Here is a 21244-nt window from a genome sequence, read left to right as displayed (position 1 = left end):
GAACTCTGCTTTATCTGCTTTATTTTTCTGCAGGAAAGGTCCCCTTGAACATCAGCTTAAATCCCTCTGGAGCATGGTGAAGGGGACCTCGGAAGGGCTGTGGCTCTGGCTCTGGATATTTGGTGTGGACTAAGTTATGCAATGTACTGCTGTGACATCTGGAGATTAATTTTTGGCTCATTTCTTGGGACCATAGTTAACATCCACATGGGGAATTTTTGTTTTTAAGAACAAGAAGTACTATTCTAATTTCAAGTTTTTCTGTGATCTCATTCAATTTGAATCATGTCCAGCATACCTCTAGCTGCATCATTTATAAGGAAGGAGGAATTATTTTTTTTTTACTAGTGACACAGGTTGCTTTGGTGAGTTATGTATTGATAAGAAAATATCTTCCTAATGAGTTAAACATCACAGAAACTTAAGGAAAATAAATACTACTTGTTCTGCTTAGCTAGAAAATTACCGTTTTCCTAGCACTTTCATTTAAATGCTATGATTATTCTTCAAAGTGATATCATAGAGATTTGTAGTTATTAAAATAATTTCAGATAATCAATGGTAATATTATGCACCAACAGTGATCATCAATAAAAAGAGCTCAAAGAGCTTTTCCCAGCAGTATTTTGGCATCACTGTACCAAGCAACATCTAAATTAGCTAATCCCAGTTTTTAAGTTGTTCTCAAGTCTGCAAAGAACTGAATGCTAATGATCCTGCTCAGTTTACCTGCACTCTTGACCCATAAGGCAATCACCTCTTCATCTCAAAAAGCCTAAAATAAGAGGTGCTGGTTTTGAGTCAGAGGAGAAAGTAATACTTGTGTTTGCACAATGCACATCAGTGTGTAACTTGTGAATTTGGACCTAATGCAGATTCAGGTTTGATAAATAACTCAATAGCAATCAAACATTCATGCTGCAAGAATCAATGCCCCAAACCACATGCAGCTTGCTCTTTTTGCCTTTATTTTTTGTCTGTCTCTGTCATTGATCAAGATGTCCCTCTGATAGATCATGAGTTTGTAAATAACAAAAAGATGTTGCAAGTTATTTTTTAATGAAATTGTTAGTATTCTCAGGGATGTGCCTACATTTTGAAGGAAAACCTCAAGAGCTTGAATAACAGTTTTAAGGCACAAATAACATGATCTGTAACTTTGTCTTCACTAAAAAGTGCAATGTGCAATATAAGTCAGCTGCACAGCAAGCTCTTTACCATCTCTTCTCTCACATTTCATTGGAGCATTTAGTTTACAGTAGATTAATGTCCTAACCTCTTAGCTTATTAGTGTGAAACACAATCAGCCCTATGTAATAAGATTAGACAGTAGGAGCTTAAGCCAGTGCTATTTTTTAACAAATTTTCCCCCATTTAGAAAATGGGATAAGAGCTAGGAGACTGGAAACTGATTACATGTTTGTGAACAGTAGGAAACTCACTTTTATTTTTCATGAAAGCAACCAGTTGCAAATAATTATTTCTTGTGCATTGCATTTTTTGCTGCTCCACCCAGATATAGGCTCTTTAATTTAAGAGGATAAATGGGTGTCAAATGGTTGGACAACATTAGTGAACAAGACTCAGTAAGGTCCTGAGATCTGAGAGGTTTGATCTGATTACCTTGCATACAGGATTAAGAAATGATGGGCAGGTAACTTCAGTTTTTGTTGGAGACTGTTCCATGTTGCCAGTTCTTCTTATCTGTATCTCATTGTAATGAACAAAAAAAAAAAATCCCAGAAAATCCCCTAAAAAAATCAAACAAAATCCACCAACTGAAACAACCCAAAACTAACAACAACCAAACCAAAGAAAAACCCCCAAAAAACCCGCAAAAACCAACAATCCCCCCCCAGACTCCCCCCCCCGAAAAGAAACAAAACCCAAACACCAAACAACAACAAGAACCAAAACCAAAACAAAAACAACCCCCCAAAAAACAAAACCCTCAGTGAACTATTTCTGAAACCCTAGAGCACAATTTCAGCAAATTGAATGGAATGGTTTCTTCCATGTGCTTCCCAGCCATCCGTCCTCAGAGGAACCTACTCCTCTTTTGAAAGCCTCTTACAACCTTACTATCATGATAAAGGACACAATTTTCAAAGAGGTGGACTAAAGACAAAAGGCTAAATTCCTTCAATTTAATTGAAAATTCCCCATTTCATGATTGAAAATCCCCAACTCTGATAGCAGAGCTTGCTTACCATGAGGTTTGTGGTTCTGGGAAGGGAGGAAGTTAGCTATACATAGTGGGAAACCACTGTGGCTACATAATAGTCCCCTTAAAATATTGCATGTTTCTTTGAATTTCTATATAAAATTCATGTCAATAGTAAATCTATATTTTTTCCCATTGACAAGTTTTATCAAAAGCCTTCAGTATAACAGGGAGCTTTTCAACAGGAAAGTAATTTTGTCAGTTGAACATGCTATATAATTAAAGGATTAGCATTTTCTCTGAAATGGAATTAAGACACAGAAATGGGTCTAGAGTTAACTCCTTCGTGTTTAGATGACTGGCCAAGGAACTTAAAGATGTAGAATTTCCTTGGGAAATGTGCATTTTGGCTAGAGCTGTGCAAAATACTGCTCTGAAGATATTTTGGACTGAAATATTTGGAAAATTTTCTGTCAGAATTTTGGTGGAAGGAGACTATTAGAAGAAGAATGATGTGAAAAGCTGGAATGAAGACAAAGAAACATGTATTTTCCAACCTAGCAAACTTTCAATCTTACTGCAGACGATGATCTCAAACCCATACACATACTCGCTGGCATACTTTTACCTAAGTTTGAAAATACGCAAATGCAAACTTTGAGAAAATATCCCTTTTCAGTTTTTACATATTCAAGATGGCAAGTCTCCAGGACTTCATAGTAATTCTGTGTAACTTGTTACTGGGGTAACACACATGTCTGAGCATTACCCACTTGCATATGGATTTCTGGGCCTTGCATATGGATTTCTGGATAGCCAGACACCCAACAGTTCTGGCAAGGCAGTGTGTCTATTTTCTTACTGCCTTAGTGATGGGCTGCAAATACTAAGACTAATTTTATCTTTCTTTTACAGGAAGTTAAATCTCACTAAAGTATGACTATTGTATTAGATTAAAAGGTGGAAGGGAAACTGATGTATTTTTAAGGTGAGGGTTTTCTCACATGGATTGAAAGAGCATTTTTTATACCCGGATAACTAACATCTTCTCATTTTTGTGGGCCCCATACTAAATTGCAGGATTAACTGATAGGCAGCTATTAGGAGAGGACTGCATGCACGTTCCTGCCCTGATTACTGTGAACAGTTTATGTTTCCTGTGGCCTTTGACTGTCAGGGTGGAGTAATTTCCCTGTCACTGGACAAAGTACAGTGATGGGTCATATCATCTGCGCAGAGATCTCATGCTATTGCTTTTCCTCTCTGCTCTAACATTAATGATGTCACCACCATTTCTTTGCCACAGCAGTTTGTGACTTGAGTAATATCTTGGTTCCATCTTCTGTTCTGCTTTTAGTCTTACTTTTGTCTTGACTTGTAACCCCTGGGACTGTACCTCAGCCCCTTCACACCAGAATCTTCCTTCACACCAGAAAAGGCACCTTTCTCTTTATTCTCTTCTCAGGCAAAGAGTTGGCAGGGCCTTACCTGGCTCCTGCTGTGCTGCCTGCTGCCTCCTTATGTCCCCACACCTGCAGAGATGCCTAGGGATAGGCTTCTGGAGATGCTACATCTCTCCTCCTTTCCTGCCACTCTCATCACATAAAATCTATCTTTAAGTGTCTTTGCTGACATCCCCTAAATCACCATGGAATCCTCTCCTCATGGTCACCATGGTCACCATGGGTTTCTGTACATCTCAGTGTCCATCCAGACTGGCTCTTGATGGAGTGGTTTGGGGATTAAGAGCAGTATAGTCATAACTGCTCAGAGTCATCTCTTGTAATCTATCCCTCCTCCACTCAGTCCAGCTCTCCTTCACTTACCCTTTGTGCTTCCTTTACAACAACCCTGGGTGCCTTTGCATGGCACTTTATTATGCCACTCTGACACCCTTCTAACTCAAAATATGCAGTTTACTCATTCAAGCCCTAAAAAATTGTCATTTCCACTTGTCTAGTGATACCTTTTACTGATGCATGTCTTGCACTAAGTTTGGTGCAGGATTTGTGAAACTGGAACATGTCTGAATATAAGAATAACTTTTTATTTTGAGTGTGAGTGAGTGCTGGAACAGATTTCCCAGAGAAGCTGTGGAGGCTTCTTCACTGCAGATATTCAAAAACCATCTGAACACAAGCATGATTAACAATCTCTAGAATGACCCTGACTGCACAGAGAGGTTGTACTATGTGACCTCCTGTGGTCCGTCCCAGCCTTACCCATTCTATGATTGTAACTAACATGCAGCAGTAAAACCAGAAAAAATATTCTCTGTCAACTCTGAAGATTGTCATGAAGCTGGGTAGGTGAAAAAATAGATATGAATTGTTTGTGGAATGAGATGCTTCATTCAACCCCTCTTTTAAAAATTTTGTTGCCATTAAATAAAATTGAAACTGAAGTAAAATTTAAAGTCTTAATTTTGGAATCTCTAAAATGCTGTTAGTACGTCTACTGTTCTTGCACTAAAAATGTCTCAGGGCATAAAACTCCTGTCAGCTCTGTCTAGTAGAAGAGCTTGAGCACTGATTTGTGTGTCCATCTGTCACAGAGGTGTCTCTCTGCTTTCCTCTGTACTCATCACTAAGCATGAAACACTTGCAGCACTGTTTCAAATGGTCTTGACCGTCATGCAGAACTTTGCCTCAGACCAGCTTCTATCACAGTGTCTTATTTTAAAAGTGATAATTTAACAACCAGTCATTTTAGGAACATTTTGTTTGTAGTGTTTTACCTTAACACGATACACTTCGTATTCTCCATCAATCCTTTCTATAAATCTTGTTCCAAAAAAGTACTTGCAATAATCAAGGAGTGCTAGAATAGATCCTATTGGCACTGTACTATCATTTAAATAGAAATGTTAGATTGATTTATTTATCTGTCAGTTCCTTATTGCAAAGATAGACATGAATGGAAATCAGCAGTATACAGTGTGGCATGCCCTGCAGATGGGCCATGTGTCAGGGCAGACACATGCACGTCTGACACAGGACGTGCACACACACGCTCAGAGACACACATGCACTCTGCAACACTCTAGACTTACCCCAGGTTTTTGGAAGGAAGGTGCACTTATGCAAGAAGGAGAAATGGGGTCTTGCATAAACTGTCCATGCTCCCACAGCAGACATTTCATTGCTTTATAGCTTTGTAGCTTCTTTTTCCACTAAAAGAAGTGACATTGTTTGGGGGGAGGATTAAAGCCCTTGTCAATCTCCTTTTTTGTAAACGTAGGCCTGTTTACTTTAACAGAGAGAAGTCCAGCTCTGTATTTTTTTTCTGCTTTTACATGAGTAAAAATCATTTCCCTTTACAAGGAAATTATAAGCCTCTGCAGCTTCCTTTCTTGTCAATAAGGAATTCTTGTTTTAAAAATCTTAAAATTCTTGTTTTAAAAATCTTAAAGTAGGCTAAATATATCTCACATTTCCCATTTACATATTTGGAGAAGCCAATTTAGCATAAAAAATCTTTATGTACTGAAGGGAATGGAAGAAACAACTGACTGAAGTTTTTGAATGCCTAGCTGATGATTCTGTCTTGATCCTAATTTTGGTGCAGAATGATGTGGATGTTCACTTGTAAATCTGAGTGAACCTATAGGTTGAGAGGATAGATAGCAACTCTGCTTGACTGTGTTGAGACAGATATAAACAAGATGTACCTGTGCAGTATTAATGCCCTCTTGATGGGTGATTTACATGGTGCAAGATAATCACTTCTGAAATATCTCATTTTTTCTTTGAAAAAAAAAGGATGATGATGGTCAGTGCACTTCTGTATAGATCATGATCATGTGGCTCCTGACAGTGCTGCAATGTTCCCTTTGCTCTGATTCATCTCATGTTAAAGCCAGTTGGAAGTTCTCTGCTGACTCAGATGCAATCAGCTGAGACCCTGATGTAGAAAACTCCTAGAGAGGAGTTGTGATATAGAAGGAACAGGCCTGATCCAGCACCCTTGACTGTAAAGTATTTAGTTCTCAGTGATTGCTATAGCAGATAGTTTCCCCCTCTACCTCATGCATTTTATTGATAGACTTAATTTTGCAGCTTCTTCAAAGAATTGATATTTTGCCTTTTTGGCAAAGCAACTTCAGGATCTACTTCTGGCAGGCTGGCTCTGTGCATAATCATTCTTGTTACATTTCAAGCCAGCAAACAGCACCAGGTCAGGCTTAGCAAACAAATGCAGCTGTATCGACCAAGTCAGCCTACCATGTATTCCCTTCAGGAATTTACACAGTTGCTTTCTATAGTGAGACATGAAATAAAGTACCCAGAATTCAAGTTGCCCTCTCCCCATCTCAGCTATGCACTGTGTAACCATACTGCCAAAAATTGTAGGAGGCCTCTCTTGACCAGTGAAGGTGCCTTGTGAGTGGAGATCATTCAGGGCCTAAATGTGTCCCATCTCTAGACTGAGGTTCTTTGGTTAAGGAGAGATATTTTAGCGGGCTGAATCTCTCCATCCCTGGGGAGATTCATATTATCAGGCTATGGACATGGCTTTGGACAAGTACCCTTTGATGCAGACCCTGATTAAGACCTGATCTGGGAGAAGACTCTTTTTCCTTTCCCAGCAGTTCTAAAAAAGCCCCACGTGGATGCCTTGCAACAAAATCTTCTAGTGCTGCTACTGTGGTGCTTATAAACAGTTTCAGTGATTCTCACATCTCCATGAGGTTTAGGAAAATGGTGTTTTTTTCATAGTTTTTTTACATTAAAGGGAGAGACTGTGCATTTTTAATGTTAGCATTCCACTGGTATACATATTGAGCATAGCTTTGGGCTTTTACATCACCCCAAAACTATTAAACAATATCCTTACTGTGCCAAAACCTGTATTCTGAGGTTGTTCAAATGCACTGTGATTTAGCACTAATTCAGAATAATGCAGTTTCAAAGTGGCTGAACTGGCCGGCATTAATGGACCCAAAACATTAGCCCACACTGACCAGTAAACTATATTAATACATTTCAACTTAATTTCTTAAAAAAATGTAGGTTAAATCTTGAAAGGTGAGTTCTAACCTAGAACTAGGATTTTCAGCCTTTGAACCATTTTTAATAAAGAAGCTGGTATTTGATGGAGTTATTTAAAATATGTCAAGAGTTAACTTTCAGCAAATATTTTGTTCCAAAAGTGAAAATTTGAGCCTGGGAGGTTGGGATGAAGTCTGGCTCAGTTCTTTCAATTTGGAAATATCAAAACACTTTTAATCAAAAGGAATTTTTTCTACATTCCCTATGGGAAACATAACATTATTGCTCCATCCAACATTAAAAACTTTCTGCATTGCTGTGATGCTTCATGGAAACTGTGGTTCAGCTGCCACATATCCTCTCCCATCTGCCAGGACCTTTTGGTGGGATGCATAATGGATACAATCCCTCTGTGATATGCCATGAGGGACCAGTCAGATTAGCGTGTGTGATAGGTAATGTAGCACAGCCATACATTTGTTGTGTGGGAGCAGATGGGTCATATAACTAAAACATATATAACTAAAACACAGTTTTCTGAAAGCCACAGAGTTTGGCCACAGTGTGTTGTCAAACTGCTTCCAAATGAAAGGTTTTTCCCTGGTTCAACACACTAAAATTTTTAATGTAAGCTTTCCCAAGAGAAACTTCAGATTTTTAGTTCCGTTCAAAGTTTGCAAAATCCTGTAATCAGGTTGGTATTTAGGAAAAAAAAGGGAAGTTATTGTCTTAAAAAGAAGGCAGCTTATTCTGTTTAATAAAATGGCAACCAATTATTTTGCTTTATTCTCCTGGATTCTTACAAGAAGTTTTCCTTTAATCTGGCAAGTTAAACTCATTCTTCAGAGCACATTCTCCTTCCAAAGTGCATCATATGTGAAAACATGATTCTTATGTCACGACCCAGGGTACTGTGCACAGACAGTTATCATGAACTCATACTCTGTACCTGAACTATCCCAGAGTATTAGCTTGAGATGGAAAAGATGTATTCACAAGCCTCAAGAAATCACATTCTATACAAAACTTAAAACTTAATGCATTCTTATCAAGAAATGTTATTTGTAGAAGAGGTGCAATCACATATGTGTGATTTTAACCAAATGTACCTTACAGTTGAAACAGTGATCTCTGTCTTTGTTATTTTACATCTTAAAATTAATCTGATTCCTCTAGTTGAAAAAAATATTCTTAAACATTGCTCTGAATTATTAGCGTAATATGCTTAACCTAATGACAAAAACTATTTTATAACTTCTTAAAAACTTATATTATCCTCACAATAATTTATCTTTGTGTTTTTAATTGAGTTTATGTAAGATAATCTCTGCTAGAAAAACTAAACAAAACAACTAATGTATTATCAAAGCATTTTAGAGGTGTGGTTAACCTTCACTTTGCTGAGCCTTCAATCACTTTGATCTACCATCCATCTTAGATGGGATTTGACAGTGTCTCTGGCTAAAGAATCAGCGTATTGACTCATAAAATTGTTCACTTTTCCAATATGGTTCACTAGAACTGCACATCAGGTATGTTATGTGGCCTTACTTTTCCATTCAAAGGTTATTCAGAACAATGACTCATAGGAATCATCTGAAGCTATGGTTTAAAAGCGTAGCTGGTACTTAATTCTCAATGGGATTAAGCAAAACACCAAAAGAATATAAACAGGTAGAAATAAGCAACATGGCTTGTACAGAATTAATTTATGCCACATAGGAACTGACTTATGTACTTACATTTTCTACCCAGTCACAGGAACGGCAGGTTTGGCATCTCTTTTTGATGGCTATTCTCACATGGCTAGAAAGTGTATGGATCTGTGGTCCATTATGCCTTCAGCACAGTGCAGGGGTACAGTTTTGTGTTAACTGGGTTAGGTAAGCAGCTGGATCACAGCGTGTTTACCAAAATCAAGGGATGCCCTGAAGCTTAGATTATGACAGATAAGAGATCAGAGCAGCTGATGCCACTGGATTTTGCAGGAAGAGACGTGAGTGAGTGAGTGAGTGAGTGAGTGAGTGAGTGAGTGAGTGAGTGAGTGAAGTGACAAGATACACGCACAGCCCTGTGCCAAGGGCCCCACTCTCTCTGATGCAGGAGCTCTGTGACATACAGGAGGTGACATACCAAACCTTGCTGAAAGTATTGGTTTAAAAAATTTCTGATGGATGTGGTTGGGTAAAGAGAGGAATTCTAAAAAATTTTTGCACAGTGAAATGATCACATAAGACATACAAAGTGGAAGAAATTAATACAACACTCTAGCTGTAAGAAGCTCTTCTACCCTGCTAATGCTGATTTTCCTATAAACCAATGCTGAGAGAGTAGCAGAGGACTGAAAATTTTGATTTGATGCTAATATTTGTAAATTTAAACAGGATAATCAGAGTATATATATATATAAATGGGTACCTGTGTGTAGGTGTTGAGTGAAGCTGAAGAAGGTTTATTATGGCAAATAATTAATGATAGTTTTGATAACAGGCCTCATAACCTAATCTTAGTGTTCTGATGAAATTTGATTTTTGTGAGAGGTAAGAGTGTTGCTAGGTTATCATCATCATTATCATGATAATTTTTCACCAGCGTTGCCCAAAACAGCCCTAGGGTTTGTTTTATGCTACCATGACATCCATAAGTAAAATGTGTGAGAATTGGCAAAAGCCATTTAAGCAGTTTAGTAGCACATCAGCCAGTTTAAGATCTACTATTTTTAGTGCAGAAAATGGTAGCTCTCAGCAGACTAGCCAAAGTCCTGTGAAGCTGGATCTGGTACATTTGTGTGCTGTAGACAATAAGCACACTTAGGATGCTGCAGAATCTGCATGAGCTTTTCATTTTTATGGTTGCAGGGATAGTAAAGAGAAACAACAGAGTATTGAGTGGGTCTAATTTGGTGTGCAGATAAAAGAAGCACATTCCAGACTTAGGACTGTATTAAAAAGAGAGATTATAATAGGTATTTATTGAAAGCTGTTTGAAAAGAATCGAACATGTGAATCCAGTATGCTAGAAGATTATTCCCAGTATGCTACTCAGAGTTCTAATTTTGACCAAGGAATGCTCCATGTCTTTTGAACTGTATGTTCAGACTGAAGAGCTTACAAGAACAGTGCTAGGTGAAAGTAGGGAAGAATACTAGAAGAGGAATTTGTAAATAACTGTGTTGGTTATATCATCCATATGTACTGATAAGAGTCAGCTAGTACATAGAGCAATACATCAGTACTGGTTCATAATGCTAGCAAAACACTAAGGATGCAATCTCCTCAAAAAATATGGAAATTTACCCTGTGGATCAATCTGAAAAACACATAAATATCATATTGGGCAGCCCATGAAGCATGTGTTCTTATGACAACAAAGCAATTAAGTTTGTGAATGCCATCCTTATTGCAGAGGCAAGAGGCAATCAAAATAGGAAAAAGGCTATTATCTCTGTCTCCAACATGAATTAGAGCTTAACCAAAGTAGAAACCTTGTGTACTCACTTCAAAATGACACTAAGAAACTGGAAAAAGAAAAAAATAGGAAAAAGATCATAAGTTTATAAGCTCAAAAGAGTCTATAAAACATACCTGACACATTAAGACTTAAGAAAATTATTCTATTTTATTTATCCAAGAAAAAATTTAGAAGTGAATTAATTCCAGACTAGAAATGCTTACATGGAAAAATACTTCAGAGTGTGACAGATCTGATTTAACAGAAAAAAATCACATTGAGATCAAATGTCTGAAAACCAGGATGAGACAGATGAAAGCAGATGAAAAAAAGAAACAGAAATCTTTAAAAGATAAATTGCCTAAGCTTTGGAGTGATTTGGACAAGTGATATTTTTTCAAGCTGTGATATTTTTTCTTAACCTGTGTGTTAAGAGTCATAACTGGAGAGTCATTCTAAAAGATATGCATAAAGCTCAAACAGAAATTATAATCTTGGTGCAGAAGTTATTGAGCAAGGTTTTCCTAGCTTGTAGAAGGCAATACTATATGACTGTAATGCTCTGTTTGGATGTCTAGCTCTTTCTGCTGGCCACATGAATGTGGAAGTTACATAGCTGAAGAGGACCTATGGTGAATTGTTATGCTTAAAGGACCTTCTAGGTAAAGTTATTCTAGAATTCCATCTGTGTTGGCTATACAGCATTCTAGGAAGCTTGGAAAAGCAGCTGCTCTGCTCTGTATTTACAGAACAGGACCAGCTGAAACACATCAGAAACAAGATATGACCCTAACATCAGTTACATAGGCTACTCTACTCTCATGTGATTGTATTTCCAATGACTCAGCATGTATGACAAGCCCTTTGTCCTGTTGCTGCCCTCAAACTAAACTGGGGAGGATTCACATGCTTCATGCATGAGCTATGAATTTTAACATCCTTGACTCACAGGAGCCCCCAACCATCTCTAACATTCTTGAATTCAAGACACCTCAAAATAACTCACTGCTAATCCTGAGAAGCTAAATACAGATATAGAGTGCTCTGAGCACTTTTAGGGTACAGACAAGAATATACTCTGCAAGGCTATGTATTGGTGTATGTATTCATTAGGTACAAATACATGGAACAATAAGGTAGAAGTTATATGCTTGTGAATTCAGAGCTCTGATTTCATTGCCAATTTGCAGTTCTCTGCAAATCCATAATTTTTTCTCCCATTTTGCTCTATCTGGTAATCTACAGCAATCCTTTATCACTAAAACATCCACAAAGCTACCTGTGAATGATTCAGATCAAACTAATTCTGCATGGAGTTAGTTACCACCTGAAGGTGACATTGGCAATGCCTTGTCCTTTTCACCAGACACCACAGCTGTCCCCAGCAGCCCCACACAACTCTGCTTTTTTTTCTGGTAGGAGAGGATTGACTTTATTCAAGTCAATCCTGCCTCCTGTCTGGAAGGATGGGGAGATAGATGATTTGGACTAGTCAGAGGTCACACAAAGTCTACCTGGAGCAGCTGCTGAAGGTAGAATATCTTAGGATGAAGACGCAGGAGAGAACTGCGAGAGTCCAAGGTATTTCAGTGCAGCTCTGCTGATCACCATTCTGTTGCCTTCTCTGGAAAGATTGACACTTTTGCCACCAAAGCCGCAAGTTTGCTTTGCTTTTTTGACCCTTCAGAGTGCTGTGTAGTTTTTTCCTCCTTTAGGTTGTTGCTGGTCCTGCTGAAGTGTGACATGTGTCTGACCAGCACATACCAACCTGCACTGCAGTGCCAGCCATCTCCAAGGAAAGCTTTCACAAGGAAGCTACAATCCTTCAGCTGCCACCCATCACAATTCCAGATTTCTAAACAGAGCATTTTTCACCATTCTTCAGCATTCCTTAATCAGATGAAACTGATTATTTGAAGGAAAAAGGGTCAAGGGGGTGTTTTCTACTATTTTTCATTCCAAGATTTCTGCCAAGGTTTGTGGGCAATGGCTTGTTCACTCTTGCTGTCCTGTGCTGGGTTAGGTAATTTCTTCCAAAAGAACAGTAAATGATTAATGCAGGATATAAATCTTTAAGAAGGCCTGTTTTTCTGCTGACCCAGTAACTGTAGCTTATTACATACATTAACCCACATCAATTAAATAGTTTTATTTTTCATTTTTGCACTCTGGAGTGGACACTTACAACTATTCTCTCTGCAGCCTTCTGAAGCATGTTTGACATGCCCTTTCCCTATTTGCTTTTCACTGAACACAGAAACTCTTGGATGACAGAGAATAAGAAATCCTTTAAAATCAAGACCAAAGTAAACATAAACTGTCTTTAGATTTTTTACAGTAAGTTTTTCTCTCTTCTTCTGTGTTATCTTATAGCTGCAAGATACCATTGGATAACTGACTTTCAAAAAATAACAGAAAAGTAGAGAGGGGGTTGACATGGTCTAGCACTGGTAATAATCCTTCTTTAAGGTGGAGACTGGACTCAATGACCTTCAGACATTCTTTCCAATTAGCATTTTTAGAAGTCTTCCAACCTTCCACTGATATACTCTAGTCTTCAGGCTAGAGTATATCAGTGGAGAAATTTAAGCGGTTTTACTGAGGGATAAGCATTCTGATGAAAGCTAGTCTAAAACAAATCTTTGCTTTCAGTCAACTTTCACAGTGCAGAAGAGATAAAGAAAATTTTATTTACTACATTGAAAAAGGAAGGTAGTGTAACAGAGCTGTGTGAGACATCCTTGTTTTTATGCAGAACAGGTTTACTGACTTTGTGTCAGAAAATTTGCAGGATTTGCAGATCCTAAAGTGTAGAAATGTATGGATTTGAGCAAATGTAGCTTCCCCTCACCCGAATCCTCTTGTGAATCCAAGGCAAGATTCAGAATCCGTATAGTTGGGTTGGTTCAACTTACATAAGGATACAGCCAATAATGAATAGCATCATTTGAAGGAGAAGGGTTATGGAAGATGACAGTGGGAAAGACTTGAGAGAATCAGTAATTTCACCTAAAAAATCTTGTTAATTATTTTCATAAGGTAAAGTTTCTTATACCATGTTTGGGTGACTGGTATGGTGAAAAGTATTGGTAACTTACCAGTTGTACTTCATTAACACTTTCTCAAGAGTCTTATGTTACATAGCTTGGCACTTCTGCATTTATTGATAGCAGTCAGGCAACCTAAATATGTTCCTTTTTCATCCACTTAAACTGCTCTATGGAATTAAAGCCTACTCACATATCAAGGGCACCACAAAGTGTATGGATAATCTTTGCATTACTTCTACTTTTCCTGAAAAACTGTTTTGAGGGTTTAGTACTGAGAGTTAGTGCTCCCTCAACAGAAGATGCATTAAGTGGTAGTGGTTATTGCATTCAGTTTCTAGTATCTATGCAAAATATTTAGCAGGAAAATAAATAATTTCTGATTTATAACATAACAACCTTGTCATAAAAAATGTGTGAGGTGAGAATCAGGACTGTACAACTTTGCATTAATTTGGATGAAATCCCAAATGCCCACACATTTAGGTGTGATAATCCTCATTTTGCTGTTCCATGCAACTTTATTTGGCCAACTCCATATTTAGCAAATATTGGAGATGTTCCACTGAAGTCCTATGAGAAAGGCAGATGATCAGAATTTCATAACACAAAAGTGTACTCAGAATGTATCAAGAGAAATCTCCCATCCCTCACAAAACTCACATTATAATCTGGAAACACTGCTAAGGATTTAATTCAGTAACTTCTTTCACAATAGCCCACTCCACATAAAGACAATGGTGTCTTTCTACTATCATTTCATTTAAAACCCACTTTTCATTTTTCTTCTATGAAACAATAACTGCTATGCAAATTCATTTTCTAGCACAGGCCCAGACTAAAATCACAGCTTTAATGATAATTTTGCTACTGACATAAAAAGCAGAATTTAATGGACTGTGCTTGCACTCTTGCATAATGAAGGCAACCTTCCTTCCTTCCTTCCTTCCTTCCTTCCTTCCTTCCTTCCTTCCTTCCTTCCTTCCTTCCTTCCTTCCTTCCTTCCTTCCTTCCTTCCTTCCTTCCTTCCTTCCTTCCTTCCTTCCTTCCTTCCTTCCTTCCTTCCTTCCTTCCTTCCTTCCTTCCTTCCTTCCTTCCTTCCTTCCTTCCTTCCTTCCTTCCTTCCTTCCTTCCTTCCTTCCTTCCTTCCTTCCTTCCTTCCTTCCTTCCTTCCTTCCTTCCTTCCTTCCTTCCTTCCTTCCTTCCTTCCTTCCTTCCTTCCTTCCTTCCTTCCTTCCTTCCTTCCTTCCTTCCTTCCTTCCTTCCTTCCTTCCTTCCTTCCTTCCTTCCTTCCTTCCTTCCTTCCTTCCTTCCTTCCTTCCTTCCTTCCTTCCTTCCTTCCTTCCTTCCTTCCTTCCTTCCTTCCTTCCTTCCTTCCTTCCTTCCTTCCTTCCTTCCTTCCCTCCCTCCCTCCCTCCCTCCCTCCCTCCCTCCCTCCCTCCCTCCCCCCCTAATTCTTCCTATCATATAATTTTCTATCCTTTCCTGGTTTTTTTGCTCTGACAGAGCATGTAGCTGCTGATAGAGATTCAGTTATCCTTTGTAGTGAAATTGCTTATCAGACTGTAAATTCTAAATTCCCTAAGAAAAGTTTGCAGAGCAAGACTTGCAAAGATATATGAAATACATCCTCAGCTCTCTTTGTACATGTTGTATGGCATACCATTATATCATTTTCCCTACATCTGCCATAAAAGGCAAGAACTTCAGTGTAGAAGTCAAGGGGCCGATGAATGTGTGTAATTTACTGTAACTGTTGGGCTAATCCCCTTCCCCCACCCTCTTAGCTGAGCTGTGAGAGCCATAAACCAGCTGGATGAACTCTCCGAAAGAAGGAACAGATACCAGCACTCTGATAAGAAACAGAGCATTCACTTGTCTTGGTTACAGTTAGAGAACAAGCAGCATGAGGAGGATGACTTTCTTGTACAAGACATGACCAGTATTGTTTTTAGCACAGTTTGAAACACATGGAAGGACCTCTAGCAGCATTCATTACCTTCTGTTTCAAGAACAAGGCTTTGTGTATTGTGACTTTACTTTTTAAAATAGTCATTTGGATGCTGCATTACCCATGTGAGAAAAAAAGTCTTTTGGTAAATGAAATGAAGAAGCACAGCCTATTCAAGTTCATATTTATATCCCAGTGTGTTTCCAAGCTAGTGACAATATATCCAAATGGATTCTGGTGCCTAGATTAAAACTGAGGTGCTTCCAAACCCAAAACTCTGAAACTTCCTCCAACTACAGCATACTTATAGATGCCTAGAAATCTTCTGCCCTTGATGCTGTTGTAATGCTCATAGTTCATATCAGCACATATTGGTGAATGTTCATGGATATTTTAGATATGATGGACATAGAAAAATTGTGGTCTAAACAGCAAAGACCACTCATTCACTATTAAACCAAAGGCATGTGAAGGCATATGAAATTAGGCATTTGCAGAAAATACCTGCCCTTCGAGAATGGAGCTTGGAACAAGAGTGGCAGACATTATTTTATATTAAAATAGTTCTGTACAACTGTTAAATTGGGAGATAAAAGATGGTGGTCATTACCTTCTAAACAACAGCCTATCTCGATCATTTCTTCAGAAGTTAAAAGGCTTTGAACCAAATACCATTTTCTTCCTGAGGTTTTTAAAAATGTGTTAGTAAAGACACATTTATTTTCTTACCCACTGCAGGCTGAAATACTACAGAAATACTCTTCAATCTTCTAGTTGTAGCTGAGCAATTAGATGTATTGAGCCAGAAGAGGAAGTCCATGAGAAGCACAGAGAATGGAGGTAAGAATAAAATGAATGATCAGCTATAGAAAATTACTTGAAATAGCTGTATAATATTGACTTGGCATATAATGTAGTAAAAATTATGAAGCCTAGGACATAGTTATTTGACACTATTGATTTCTCAAGTTTCTGGTTAATTTTCAATTAATATTTAACTACTAACCATTTAGAACAAAAGATGACTGGGAGCAGTTAGCAGAGACTAAGGAAGGGGAAGTCATTCCTGACCAACTAGATAGCCTTCTGTGATGAAATGATTGGGTCAATGGACATATGGAGACTAGTGGTTACTTTTTATCTTGATGTCAGAGAGGCTTTTGATGCTTTCTTCAACAACATTCTAATAGACTAGTTGCTGAAATATGTTTTAGAGAAGTGACTGCTGAGATGGACTGAAATCTGACTGAACACCTGAGCTAAAAAGGTTTTGGTTGGTGGCATGAATCCAGTTGTAGGCCAATTCCTAGTGATGTACATCAAGCATCAATACTGGAACCAATGCTGATTAAGATCTTTGCTAAATTAGGGGTACAGACTGTACCCATATCAAGTTTGTAAATGAAACACAATAGGAAGAAGTGATTGACAAACCGGAAGGCTATGCTGCCATTCAGAGAGACCTGGACAGACTAGAGAAATGATCTCAAAAGGATCTCATGCAGTTCAGCAAAGGGAAATGCAAGGTCCTTCCCCTGAGGAGGAACAACTCCAGACATGCAGCAGAAGCCTACTACCTGGAAAAAAGCTCTGCAGAAAAGGGCTAAGGCGTAGATTCCAAACATTGAGGTAGGATACATTGAGGCAGCAATGTATCCTTCTGGCAAACAAAAGCTACCCAGGAGAAATGTACACAGCAGGTCAAGGGGGGAGATCCTTCCCCTCTACTCAGCCCTGGCAAGGCCTCACCTGGAGTGCTGGGCCCAGTTCTGGGCTCCTCAGCACAAGAGAGACATGGAGATACTGGAGCAAGTCCAACAAAGGGCAATGGAGATGGTTAAAAAACTGGAGTATGTCTGATCCAAGGAGAGGCTGAGAGAGTTGGGACTGTTCAGCCTGGGAAAAAGAAGGTTCCACAGCGGGATAAAAAAAAAATCTTGGTTTTATATTGTAAGTAGTAAATATTGTTTGGCTCATACAAAACAATCTACATCTTATCCATAGCATCTTAGAGAAGCAGACTTTGCTGATCCAGTAAAACTTTTCTTCCAGCAGACCTTGCTTCCACATGGCAAAAAACAGCACCAGAATTTGAAACACCTTGAATATGTCATCTGAATTATGGTGTTTAACATACCTTTTTGATTCTTGCCTCTTTCCAAGTTTCACAGAACATCGAGACTGATCAGGTTTTAATAGTAGCTTGTGAGTGTGCAGTGATCTCTCCTACAATTCAAGAAAGCAAAACAAGGGTCTTTAGCCACCAAATTCCAAGTTTGCCTCTTTGTTTTGGAGCTTTTTACCTCCTACCCACAGGGGTGGGAGACTGACCTGGAAGAGATGAGCTGCCTGTCTGCACTCAGCTGAGACATTAGCCTCTGCTAGGACAGAGGAGCATATCACCACTCCAGCATGGAGCTGGAGACCTGGCTGGAAAAGCAATTGTTTCCCAACAGGTGTCAAATTTCAGTATATTTCGCTGCCACTCACCAATCCTATAGTTACTCACCCTAGAAGTTTAGTAGAAAGCTTCTATCTCAAGATTTTGATAACGAAGTTGATTTTAAAAGGACAAATAAGGTAAACCACCAATATTAAAACCAGACTTCTACCAGCCAGAAACTGTAAACATGATTCTTTCTCCTGCCTTGCATAACCTAAGTGACAGCCAGGTGTTGTTGCACAATTAATCTTTTTGTTTTCCTATATGGGCAGTTTTAACTTCTGTTTTCATGTCTAAGAGCTGAGAAGAAATGGAAAGTTCAACTTTGAAAACAATTTCTTCTTTTGATCATAAAAAGGGGCCAGGGAAGGCCTGTTAGTGGCTGTCCCTGCAACTGTTCAGGCTGACCATGTAGCTCCTGCTTGGAGATGGAGAGATATACTCTAGAAAGAGAAGTATATCCATGTAAAATAAAATGTTTTTACTGCAATACCTCCTAGCACCTTGGACATCTTGGTTGTATTTTGGACAAAATAACTTTTGCAGGTATTCTAAACCAGCAGAAGGGCTAAAATAATCTCCTCAAATTGAAAGGTATCAGTGACTTCTTGGATCAGTACTTCTCTCAGTTGCTCTGGATTTAACAAAATACATTTCTTCACCCAGAGAAGAGACTTAGTAGTTTTCTGCTCTATGTCCTGAGTCTTCTGACAGGTCTTCTCCAGCATAGTAAGACATCCACATGTGCCAAGGCAGACATTGCAATTGTAGTAGCAAATATTTTCCTTCATTGCTTCAACTGACTTCCAGCAGGGACAAACTATCTTATTGAAAGGTGTTCATATTGATTTTACATTTGGGTTGACATTTTAGACCAGTATTGAGAGTATTTTTTCAGGCACTGTGGTATCTGCCCAGAGCTGAGGGAGTAGTTGCAGTCTTGAAAAAGTAAAGTAACAGAGGGGCAAGTCTTGATGCAAAGTTCATTGTTTAGGGTAAGTTACAGCAATATAGCTTGCCTGAAGGTAATATTTCAGGCTGTTGCTGGGATCACTCTGGCAATTAATGGTCCTGTGCCACTGGAGCTATGTGAGAGAGCTGAAATGCATCATAGAAACACCCTGAGGGATGTGGTGTCTGCTTTGTGGGGAGAAAGGTGAGATAAGTGTCCTGATATGAGCCATAAGGAACTGAAACAGAAATGAAAATACATTCCCATAAGCATCTGCCTTTCAACTTTCCCATTTGTTTGATCATAAGACCCTTGGCATATGAGAATGGTGTTGATACTGCATGTGCAGAGTCTTGCTAGGGGATTGAGTTCCTGCTAGGCAGCACGTGTAGGTCAAGGGCTGTGTTGCAATTGCCTGAAAGTGCCTGTGTTGAGTTAAATAAAGTCTGCAGCAGAGACTGAGTCTATCTACCTTGTGTTCAGTGTGATAGGTACAAGCAGGACACAGTCCAGGACTAAGCCCTCATGAATAATCATGGTAAGATTGTGACTATAGGGAGAAATGTGAAGATGAACCTAAATCTGATTTGTTTGTCAAAAAGGGATAGCACCTCCAGTCAGTAGGGCTGATGGAGAAAAATAACTGCATATATTTACACAGATGAGAGCTGCTGTAGCTGCTCCAATAAGAAAATGTTTTAAATTAGGAGTTGTCTGGTTTTTTTAATGAGAGGGTGGCATGGTGCAAATAATAAATGTATTGAAGACTTAAAATGCTGCTTAACAAGTACTTGGAGTCCTGACTATTTTTGGTATTCTCATCCTGCTTCTGCTTTGGAATTCACTCATAAAATAGTTTCATAGGAGTCTCTTCTCATTTTATTTGTCTTTTGAGGTACAATTAGTTCTTAGGAAAAAGTGCTCTGTATTCAGATGTAAATTTATATATCCAGCTTTATTTCTGCCCCTTTGACAGATTAAATCAGCTGTCTGTGTGTCTGCTTCTAGTGAGACAGTGCAAACCATTTTGAAGTTGTGCAAAATATGTTTTTATTGAGCTAATTTTCTGGAAAGCTGCCAGAACTTCTTCTCTGGTTTGAATATGATGTTGTGGAAAACAAACATGAGGAAGAGAAGCTATGAATGTTGAGATACCCATAGAGCTGCAAGGAGATTGTGGGTAAAGCTATACTGATTTGCAGAATAGCAATCTAGACACATTTTTAGGATATAACAAGTCTCTACGAATAGAAGGTTACGCAGCACACAATGAAAAATATTTTCCTGACTAGAAGGTTTCATTTATGTCTATGCCAAAAATAAAATAGTCTCTGATTTACAGTTCTGCTGGCTGAACAAATTGTTTGGTATGGAAACTTTGACAAGCTTTTCTGGCCTTACTTTTTTCATTAGGCATCTTTTTCTGTCCCCTGAAAATATACTCCATGCTGAATTCAACTCTCTTTATTTCTCTTTTCCTTTTCTGCTGCCGAGTTTGATCTTTTCAACATGGTGAGTTAGATTTCAGCCATTATATCTGCTTTTGCCGCCAAATTATTTTCTCCTTTCCAAGAGGAAGGCTTTTCCTACTGTGCTTTAAATCATTTGCCTTTATTTAGCACAATAAAGTGCTTGGAAGTATTTTTCTTTTGGAGACCTCCATCTCTTCAAGGTCTTTGCAGTGTAGCTCCTGTAGGTCATCTACTGTTTGTGACTACTACTTGGTTAGGATGTGCTCATTCACGCTGCTCTGAATGTCATCTGCTTGACCCAAACTATCACACCACCCAGTGCAGACTCACAGTACAGATCTCTGAATCTCTTCCAAATGAGCTTGAGTTTTGTACTTTTGTTCTTTTTTCACAGGCAGTACTGCTATATTAGCACAGTTGGACATCCACCATAAATAGCCTTACATTGTAACAAGGCTAGGACACCCAAGAATGGCTCCATACTGGCACACCTATTCTATTCCCGGGTCTGGAATTTATTGCCCTGGTGGAACTACAGGGACCGCTGTGTTGATCTCTGCTGTGCAATGGGGGCATGCTCCTGAGCTCCCAGAACCCTTGTCACACCAAGACAAACATGCAGATGCACACATTTTACACTTTTCTTCATTCACAGAGAGATTTACACTGTCATTAAAAATTGAATCTATGTTTTTCAAAATCCTGACTTGGCAAGATAGCTAAGAACATGCTTAAAATTAACCAAATTGCAATTTATAGCACTTGCAATATCCA

At 38.7% G+C, this 21244-nt stretch overlaps 1 protein-coding gene across 1 annotated transcript in view; it reads left to right on the top strand.

Annotated features, from left to right (window-relative positions):
• The window catches only part of LOC129133051 (uncharacterized), a 143482-nt gene that overhangs the window by 33474 nt on the left and 88764 nt on the right, over positions 1–21244 (top strand). The window contains exons 5-6 of the mRNA XM_077172186.1: positions 12321–12580; positions 16342–16443. The gene's annotated coding sequence lies outside the window, so the exon portion shown is untranslated. The remainder of the gene's footprint in view (positions 1–12320; positions 12581–16341; positions 16444–21244) is intronic.

The sequence above is a fragment of the Agelaius phoeniceus genome, chromosome Z (assembly GCF_051311805.1).
Source record: "Agelaius phoeniceus isolate bAgePho1 chromosome Z, bAgePho1.hap1, whole genome shotgun sequence".
NCBI classification, from domain to species: Eukaryota; Metazoa; Chordata; class Aves; order Passeriformes; family Icteridae; genus Agelaius; species Agelaius phoeniceus.
This window is presented reverse-complemented; position numbering and strand designations above follow the sequence as displayed.